This window comes from Equus caballus, chromosome 10 (assembly GCF_041296265.1).
Source record: "Equus caballus isolate H_3958 breed thoroughbred chromosome 10, TB-T2T, whole genome shotgun sequence".
Classification (NCBI taxonomy): Eukaryota; Metazoa; Chordata; class Mammalia; order Perissodactyla; family Equidae; genus Equus; species Equus caballus.
Window position 1 is genome coordinate 77,382,965 of NC_091693.1, and position 10,291 is coordinate 77,393,255.

The window sequence follows — 10,291 nt, forward strand, 5'->3', positions numbered from 1 at the left end:
CTGAGCAAATGTTTATTATGCTTCTCCTTTGTTCCATTCACCAGGAGAGGCATATATAGAGGAAAAATAACAATCTCTTGTGGTGCACACTCTAACAATTATGTGCCAAGTGCTGGGGGGATCCCAGAGATGAGAGAGACTGATCCACTTGTTTGGGGGAATCAGGAAAATCACAGAAGAAATTATGTTTGAGTTGAGTTTTGAGGCTGAATTGAGCTATCCAGGAGGAGAAGAGGAGAGAGGTCATTCCCAGGAGAGGGACCAGTATGTGCAAAGCCTAGAGGTTGAGAAAACATACAAGGTATTCAAGGAAAAGTGAGGAATTCAACGTGGCTTGAGAATAGTTTGCCTGAGTAAAGTGTTGGAGCTGAGGCTGGAAGGATAGTTGGGGGTCATATTTGAAGGAGCCTTTCAGATATGAGTTGTTTGCTTTATATCTTGTAGGAGGAAGGAGGCATTGGAACCTGATAGATTGAGGCAAGGGTAATCAATGAAACCCAGCATTTAAATTGAGAGCAGAAGAGATACCAAGTGCTAAAAGTGAGGAAGAAATATAAAGAAGATAAAGGACCTGCGGAACTAGTCCTAAATGTGGCATTCTCTCTTTGATGAGGGTGGGGGGGAGTAATTTTATATCCTAATTTCATGGTTTCCTACCCTGCAGGCCCTCTTTTCCTTTTAAATTGCCATTAGGACTTTAGCCTCTGGTTCCGTTTCTTATCTTAGTGTTCTGCTTTTTCTCAGAACATTACTTATGGCTGCTTTGAAGATCCTGGTGACTATCATTTAGCTCTTTCTTATTAGTGATGATACTTTTGAAGAGGCTAGCCTCATCGTAACATACAGGAGAAAAACTCACTACCTTGGAAATGTAAGGATGTGTAAATAGAGAAATACGACACAAATTTCAGGGGCTTGCCCCTTTGGTGAAATTTCTAGAGGTCTAGTGGTAGGAAGCATGTTGACGTATCCCTTTGAAGATGAAGGACAAGCTACTGCCTCTGGTCCCATTTAACATTAAAAAAGAGGCAAACACCTTGTAAGCCTTCTTGGATTTTTACAGATAACATATATCTCTTTTGGACATGCTATTCCAACCCATTTATCAAGTATCTCCAAAGGTTACTAGTTTTGAGTAGGACCAGAGGAAGAGAGGCTCTATATTAGTCCCAGGCTGCCATACAAACTGCTTCACAACTCAGGCCAATTCTCAGTTTTAACAGCAAAATTTCATCCATCAGGCATATATAATTTTCCTAAAAATTCCTTTTTCTTTTTAAATTTAAAGATTGGCACCTGAGCTAACAACTGTTGCCAATCTTCTTTTTTTCTGCTTTTTCTCCCCAAATCTCCCCAGTACATAGTTGTATATTCTAGTTGCAGGTCCCTCTAGTTGTGCCGCGTGGGACGCTGCCTCAGCATGGCCTGATGAGCCATGCCATGTCCACACCCAGGATCCGAACTGGTGAAACCCTGGGCCACAGAAGAGGAGTGCATCAACTTAACCACTCGGCCACAGGGCTGGCCCCCCCTAAAAATTCTTATATTGTTGGACATTTAGATTATTTCTTATTTTTTTTAACATTAGAAATAACACTGTGATGAATATGCATATAATTATTTTTATGAGGTTATCCTTAGTAGCAACTTTTCTAAGGCCCTTGATATATAGATAGTCAAATATCTTTCTAAAATAAATTGTGGCAAATTACATTGTTCCTAACAACATATGGAGGTATAAGTTCTACTGTGCCCTCACTGGCTGTAGTAGATGCTCCAGTTGTCTTCCCAAGCTTCCTGGGACTGTACCATTTTGGTGTACTCAGGTGACTTCCAATAGCTAGTATCTGTATCTCTGCACTTAGACTTTTTCTGGGATGCAAAAGACATTTCTGTCCAAATGTGTGTTGCAGGCCAGAAATGCTAGGGAATGACATACCCCAGGAGCAGTCTTCAAATAATGGCTGATGGGAGTTGATGAATAAATGCCCTTTGAAGCATGTGTTTTACACCATTATCTGCAGGATTAAGTTCCAGCCACCCAACAACCAGTGGTAGCTGGCTTCATAACACAGTCTTTCCCCACCATTTTTATTGAGATATAATTGGCCTATAACATTGTGTAAGTTTAAGGTGTACAACATGATGATTTGATATATGTGTATATTGCAAAATAATTAACACAATAAGATTAGTTAACACATCCGTCACCTCTTTTTTGTGTGTGTGGTGAGAACTTTTAAGATCTACTTTCTTAGCAATTTTCAAATATACAATACAGTATTGTTAACTATAGTCATCATGCTGTAGGTTAAATCCCCAGAACTTACTCATCTTATACCTGAAAGTGTGCACCCTTTGATCAACATCTCCCGATTTCCCCCAACCCCTAGTACCTAGTAACCACCAGTCTACTCTCTTTTCCTATGAGTTTGGTGTCTTTAGATTCCACGTAAGTGAGATCATAGAGTATTTTTGTCTTTCTCTGTCTGATGTACTTCACTTAGCATAGTGCCCTCAAGGTTCATCCATATTCTTGCAAATGGCAGGATTTCCTTCTTTTTTGTGGCTGAATAATATTCCATTATATATATATACCACATTTGCTTTATCCATTCATCCATTGATGGACACTTAGGTTGTATCCATGTTATGGCTGTTGTAAATAATGTAGCAATGAACATGGGAGTGCAGATGTCTCTTTGAGATAGCGATTTCATTTCCTTCAAATATATATCCCAAAGTGAAATTGCTGGATCATACAGTAGTTCTATTTTTAATTTATTGAGGAACCTCCATACTGTTTCCCATAGTGGCTACACCAATTTACATTACACACTCTTGATCCGCTGTCTTCCCTTCCCTGACTTGTTTCCCCACTTCTCTGCCAAGGTTCCTTGTACTACACAGATAAACTAGTTACACTTGAAGCCTCATCTCAGAGTCCGCTTTTAGGGGAACCCCAAATAAAATACCGAGATTAATTATTTTCACTTAATTTTTAAATTGGCTAACTTAATAGGTGATGAGTTATGAATTATTTGCATCAACATAGATAAATCTCAAAATATATTATTAAATGAAAGAAACAACCTTCAGACAATTCATAAGTAGGGTAATATTTGTGAAACAATAACATACACAAAACCGTTTTATACATGCAAAGCAATGCCATATATGCAAAAAAATGCATAAATACAAAATGACTTAAAATATATAACAAAATACATGATAAAGCATGCTTGAGAATGATAGAGCCAAAATCAGAATTACATTAACCTCTAGAGAGAAGGAAGGAGGATGGTATCTGAAAGGTCACTCAGGAGGCTTCAATGATGTAAGTAACTTTTTCTTTTTTAAGCTGCATTGTAGCTCTGGTAGTTATATCATTCCAGATGCTTTTCGTATGTCTGAAACATGTTATTATAAAAATGGTTACCTAAACTATATAAAATAAACAAGATATTTGTAAAGAAAATTCACCTAATATTTGTAAAGATATAGTCACCTAATATTTAAATTAAAAAATCTTTACAGGCACAAAAGACAGAAATTAAAAAGTCTGATAGAATTGATTCTTAAAAATTTAAAATTTTAAGATACTATAATGGTGGATACATGTCATTATGCATTTGTCCAAACTCTTAGAATGTACAACTCCAAGAGTGATCTCTGATATGAACTATGGTCTTTGATTGATAACGATGGATCAGTGTAGGCTCATTTGTTGCAACAAATGTACCAGTCTGGTGGAGGATGTTGATAATGGGAGATGCTATGCATGCATGGGGGCAGGAGGTATATGGGAAATCTCTGTACCATTTGCTCAATTTTGCTGTGAACTTACAACTGCTCTAAAAATTAAAAAGTTTACTAAGATGTACAAGAAAAAAAGAGTGAATTTTTGTTATGTCAAAAAAATTGAAAAAAAATTGTCTATACTAGGAAACTATCACAAATATGAAAAATATGATATTCTTAGTATATAGAGGTCACACAAATCAATAAGAAAAACACAAAGGTCCTAATAGAAAAATGTCAAAATCATATGAACACACAATTCTCCAATAGGAGATAGAAATGATTACAAGACATGAGAAACTAGTTAACCAGTTTTTAGTTAACTTCACCAGTAATCAGATAAAAGCATAATAAATAAGAGTTAAAATTTTCATCCCCCAAAATGACAAAGATTTAAAACTTAATTACTCCTAATGCTGATTAGGAGGCACATACATTTTCAAATGTGCTCACAGCATTTTAAAAAGTTGGTTTCTTTGCCTCAACAATTTGCCATCTTGGACTTCATTGTAAAGATCTAATCAGACCTGGGGTTTACCCGGTCAGAGACAAGGTGGGGCATCAGACAAATCTAGTTCAAATGTCTCCTCCACTTCTTACGGTTATGTGACTTAAGGTAAGTACTTTTTCCTTCTCACTGAACTTTTTGCTTCAACTACAAAATGTGGGTAGTTATATCTACCTTAAATCATGTAGATTAAATTAAATAATGTAATTAATGACTTGGTACAGGGTTGAACATTCAGAGTAATTTACCTGATAGCCATTTTATTATAGCCACATTTCTTGTAGTAATATATATAATCTTAAAAATTTAGACATTATCCAAGTGCCTAATAATAGGGGAATAGGCAAAAATATTATGGTATTGTTTTCAAAGGGAACAGTATATAGCCATTAAAGATGTTTTCTAAAAATGTTTAATTACAAAGAATATACTCACAATATGATGTTAAATGAAAAAAAAAAAAAATAGACCAGGATACAAAGCTGTACACAAATTAAAATTCCATCTATCAGAACAAATGCAGAAAGTGCCCCCCAAATTATTAGTGGTATTTCTAGGCTGTAGAATTATGAATGACTTTTTTTCTTCTTTATACTTTTTGGTATTTACCAAGTCTTCTATCATGAACAGCATTAATTTCACAATCTTAAGAAGTCACAAAGGTGGGGCCTGCCTGGTGGTGCAGCACATTCTGCTTTTGTGGCCCAGGGTTTGTCGGTTCGGATCCCTGGTGCAGACACGGCACTGCTGGACAGGCTGTGCTGTGGCAGGCATCCCACATATAAGGTAGAGGAAGATGGGCACGGATGTTAGCTCAGGGCCAGTATTCCTCAGCGAAAAGAGGGGAATTGGCAGCAGATGTTAGCTCAGGGCTAATCTTCCTCAAAACAAAACAAAACAAAACAAAACGTCACAAAGATAATATGATGGAAAAGAGCATAATTTAATTTATATGTAAATATAAGTAGATTATAAGTAAAGAAACATTACTGACAAAGTTAATTTGTTTAAAAGGGTATATTAACATATATTGATTTTGTTAAGCATATTATATATTATCTCATGCATTTTAAAATTAATTCTAACTTGCTTGGCTTTATGTGTAATTAAACAAATTGAAAACTACCAGAAGGAGAGAGAATCAAGGAAATAGATATAAGATTTTAAGCATAGTGCTTCTAAGGGATCCCTGGATGGCCACTAGGTCTACCTCCAGCATTTGCACATTCATTTCTTCATGTATTTATTCATTAAACATTAGACCACTTATTATGTGTCAGGCACTGTGCCAGGCATGAGGCATATAAGAATTAAGACGGGGTGGTCCCTGTCTTCAAAGATCTCACAATTCGATGGAAAAACAAACAAGGATCACACTATAACATTACATAGGGAGTTATGGAAAAAGTGCTGTGGGTGCATAAAGGCAGGGACCACTCATGGCTTGATTAGGGCATTTAGCCAAACAGTATCCTAAGTATATTTCAAATTAGGAATTCCAGTAAAATGAGATTATAATTTGACCTATGATACTTTAAGTAAAGAAATCTATAGTGGAATCAATTTTCCTGGGATGAAGGAGGCAGGGTTAGAGAGATGTCAAAGAAACAGCAATAAATTGACAAGATCCTAACTATGGACCTTGAATTTGGGCTTATTTTGTTTATACGTTGTCCTAGGAGTTCATAGTTACACTGGTTTTCAAACAGATTTGAGGGACAAAGGTGATAAGATTTACAAGTTTGTGAGTTCACCAAATCTTCCCAGAAAAAACAGCACCCATTTGCTGTCAAGTATCAGTGAAAAAAATACAGAAACCACCACTGGGGAAAAATGGAATGGTTTCTTCTCATTTTTAATGGAGAAGACATACATTTATTTAAAATGCATTATCTGGAGAGAAACAGAAAAGAGCCTAGTTGGGAAAAAAATACTTTCTTCGTAAAATTTAGGATAAAGGGTAAAAGTTAGTGGACAGGAACTATTTTAGGATGATGTTAAAAGAGAGGAGAAATGTGATTGATGAGAAATTAACAAATTTTGTTTGAGTTAGAAGGAAATGTGGATAGAAACAATAAAAACCAGGAAGATTGATTCTATTTCAAATGTGAGTGAAATGAAACTGAGGAGCTATGGACAAAAATAAAATCAGGGTTCAACCAAGGTATTCTCAGAGGATTTGGCAAATGAGTCAGCATCACATATGATGTTTCAAGCTGATAAGGTTGCTACTTACATGAAAAAAGATGATACAGTTTTTTGACATCTCCTCGATAACCCTTCTAGAATCTTGAATTCTATTTGTTCAAAACGAAACTCAACCAATTTCCCACACAAAACCCATTTTTCTCTGGACTTATCTATTACTATTAATTATAACACTAATTTTTTAGTTATCTAGATGCCATTTGATTCGTCTTTTCCATTTCCTACATTCGATTATTTGCCTAGGTGTGCAGGTTCCCTCTGTCTAATCTATCTTCCCTTCCTTTCCATTTCCAAGGTCACTACCCTAATCTTGGTCTGTTACTTCTTGCCTGGGCTCTCAGAGCCTGCCAGCTCTTTTCCACATGTATGTGGTTGATGATGTAATCTCCTGTTGGCCAGATCTGATCACATCATTCCACCCGCTCAAACCCTTTCTATGACTCCTCATTACTTCAGAGTAAAGTCAAGAGTTCAAGGCTGCCATAATTTACCTACATTCTCAGGTTTATTTCCAATTATTTTCTTATAGTCTTCCTATATTCTAATCAAGTTGGACTTTTCACTGATGCACAGACACAGCTCATGCTTTTCCTCCTCCATGTCTTCACATGTGTGTTCTCTCCGCATGGAATACCCTCCCTTTCCCCCCTAGCCCACATGCCCCGACCTAGTCTTCAAGATCCATCTTCAAACCCCCCATGAAGCTCTTCTCCATACATCAAATTCTTTGGAGCTCTTTTCTTGTTTGAATTTTCTTCATATTATTTTTATGCCACTTCTTTTATCTTCTCTTACAAGAATATATGAATTATTTTTATTTCTCTTTGTAGCCTTTTCCAGAGCAGGGATGTGTGTATTACTCATCTTCACGTCTCTTCACATCAGATCAGGCACTCAGTAAATATTTGTTGAATTAAATGAGCATTAATCAATAATTAGTAACAAAGCAAAGTACTCTTTACAAAAGTAGATGTATTTGATAATTCATTCATTCAAATTTTTCAATTTAAGATGTATCATTTCCTAATGAAAAGTGCAATACAACAAAATAAAAGTTACCTTCTGGTATCTTCTCTGAGCCCCATGTATCAAGATCAGGTTGTAAATGATAAACATTGCTACTGAAAATAAAGTGACAACTTCTACATAGTTCAGCTTGAGGAGATCTGCATTGTGCTCACGCACTTAGCAACATCAAATATTAAATGACATATGGTAAACACAACCAGGTGTTTCTCATTTAGAGAGATTCAAGTGCAAAGAAAAGACATTGTAAGTAGACAGATAATGTAGTCAGCCTTGTTCTGAAATTATTAAAAATTGGTTTTAAAGTGCTTTCTATTCAGTAAAATTAACATATTTCTTATTTTAATTTTCAAAGTACAAAATATTTTTCAGAGAATTTATTCTGAAATTATGTAATAGCTATTTTATATTTGACCAGTTTTACTAGTCCAATATATTATGACCAGTTTTACTAGTCCAATATATTAAAGATCTTAAAATTTGTTTTTCTGGGGGCCGGCCCGGTCGTGCAGCGGTTAAGTTCTCACATTCTGCTTCGGCGGCCAGGGGTTCGCCGGTTCAGACCCCGGGTCCAGACATGGCCCTGCTTGGAAAAAGCTATGCTGTGGTAGGGGTCCCACATATAAAGTGGAGGAAGACGGTCACAGATGTTAGCTCAGGGCCAGTCTTCCTCAGCAAAAAGAGGAGGATTGGCAGCAGATGTTAGCTCAGGGCTAATCTTCCTCCAAAAAAAAAAAATTGTTTTTCCCTCTTTTAAAATAGAAGATGGTCTGTGAATGTAGTTAAAGCCAAGCACTACCATCATTTGCTTGAAGATTCTTCTATGGGCTGAAATGGTTCAAGTAGAGGCTCAGCATGGAGACGTGTGCTCCTAATATCTTAAATTACGATTTATAGAAAACAAAGCATAAGAAATTAGAATTTGGTGGATTTTGATAGGAAATTGGGAGCTCTGGAAAATGACTTTGGCATTTAATGATGTTGCTTGTTTTCATGTCTTCTATTAAATAAAGATAATTATTAAGCCTATTATCATTAGTATGGTATTTATTAAGTGAATTAGAAATATACTTCTCCTACATCACCCCTTTCCTCTTTCTTTAGAAATTAATTATCTTCTTCGTTAGCCTGTTAATGAAGTGAATCGTTTGCCCGGGTAGGGTTTGCCCAGCTTCATAATGTTAGGCCTCCTTGAGCAGCAGGCTCTTCACGCTGCTGCAACATGGGCACTGGAATTTTCCTGTATCGTATGGGCCTGCACCATGTGCTATAGGCAACAGAGAATGTTATTTGGTCTGGTATTTTCTTGGTTCGCACACCAACATTTTCTTTTTTTTTTTTTTTTAGATTGAATCTCTTTTAGTGAGCCTCCAAAATGAAAAATTAATGGATAAATGGAATAGTAAGGTTTATTTATTTTTGTTGAATTGTGCTCAATATCTTGCCTGACACCACCTGTGATAAATCTGCTTTTTTTACTCTCTCTGGAAAACATGTGAATCACAGCTGATGGAGAAACAATCATTATCATCAATTCTTGTTGTCTTGGCTACCACTGGGTGGATGGCGCTGATTCTAACAGACGCTAGCCTGCCAAATGCTCGGGATGCTCCATCAATCACTGGGTCAAGATCCACCTCTAGTCACACTAGAGGGAAGGACTTCTGGAGATTGCACAGCCGGGATATCAGCTCATTCCTCAAATAACCCTAGTAATTTTGTGGAAATAAAAATTTAACTACTGTATCACACTGTGATTTGGAAGAACTGAACTGTTATTGTCCTATCACAATTTTCCTATACAGAAGATAGACTTTTCAGATCTGATGTAGTTTCTTGGTTTTGAAAGTTAAGATCTCCTGGGAAATGCGAATTTCTGTTTAGAGAATTTCCTCCCCCTCTATCAGTCATGTCAGAGTTGTTTTTATTATAACATTTGTTTTACAATGTAAGATTTTCCTTTCCATCTTGACATAATTGCTAGTGGTTATCAAAACTAGGCAATGTTGAACACGAGAACCTGAACAGAAAAGAAGTAATGCAAATTACTTGGTCAGAAAACCTCTCAAAGGACTTAAATAGATTTGGAATGAAAGATGCAAGACTACATTAAATTTAAATAACTTGCCATATAAATGTTGAAAAACAATTACCAAATCTTTAAAATTGCAAGGACCAGGATTAAAGGTTTAAAAGAAATTCATTTTCTCTCTTACAGAAACTTAATCCTCCTTTTAATGTGCTTTCTTCTCGCAACTCTGCGATTTATCTGTGTGTATTTGCATTTATCGTATTTTTTTCCGGTTTTTCTTCCTTATTATATCGTAATCTCCTTTGTGGGCAGGGGCCACTGCAAATCTTTAATTGTGCCAGATGTCTCTGACTACTGAGTAAATATTAGTTGATTGAGCCATGAGGATACGTTTTCATGATTGCCATCTTTCTATACATGACAATAATTAAGTTTTTGTTCTAGCTTTCTATCTCCATGAGCAAGAGTGGTCTGAATGTGGAGGGGGCAGTGGGTGTAGGTGTGGAATATGACATTATTGTGCATTTTTTAAATGTTTATGCCCTTATTTTACATATGTATAGTCACACATATATATATAAACCATACATATATATGAACATACATGTGTATGTGTACATATACATACATTGTATGAACCATGAACCATACATTGTTCATAGTGGTAGAATAAATATATACTTGTCTGTATAGATTTTTCTTTGAATGTAGAGGCT

At 36.0% G+C, this 10,291-nt stretch overlaps 1 long non-coding RNA gene across 1 annotated transcript in view; it reads left to right on the forward strand.

Annotated features, from left to right (window-relative positions):
• LOC138915835 (uncharacterized) overlaps positions 1 to 9,294 on the forward strand; it is a 75,468-nt gene extending 66,174 nt beyond the window's left edge. Inside the window, exon 3 of the long non-coding RNA XR_011422169.1 lies at positions 8,891 to 9,294. This is a non-coding gene — a long non-coding RNA (uncharacterized lncRNA). The remainder of the gene's footprint in view (positions 1 to 8,890) is intronic.
• Positions 9,295 to 10,291: the final 997 nt, after the last annotated feature.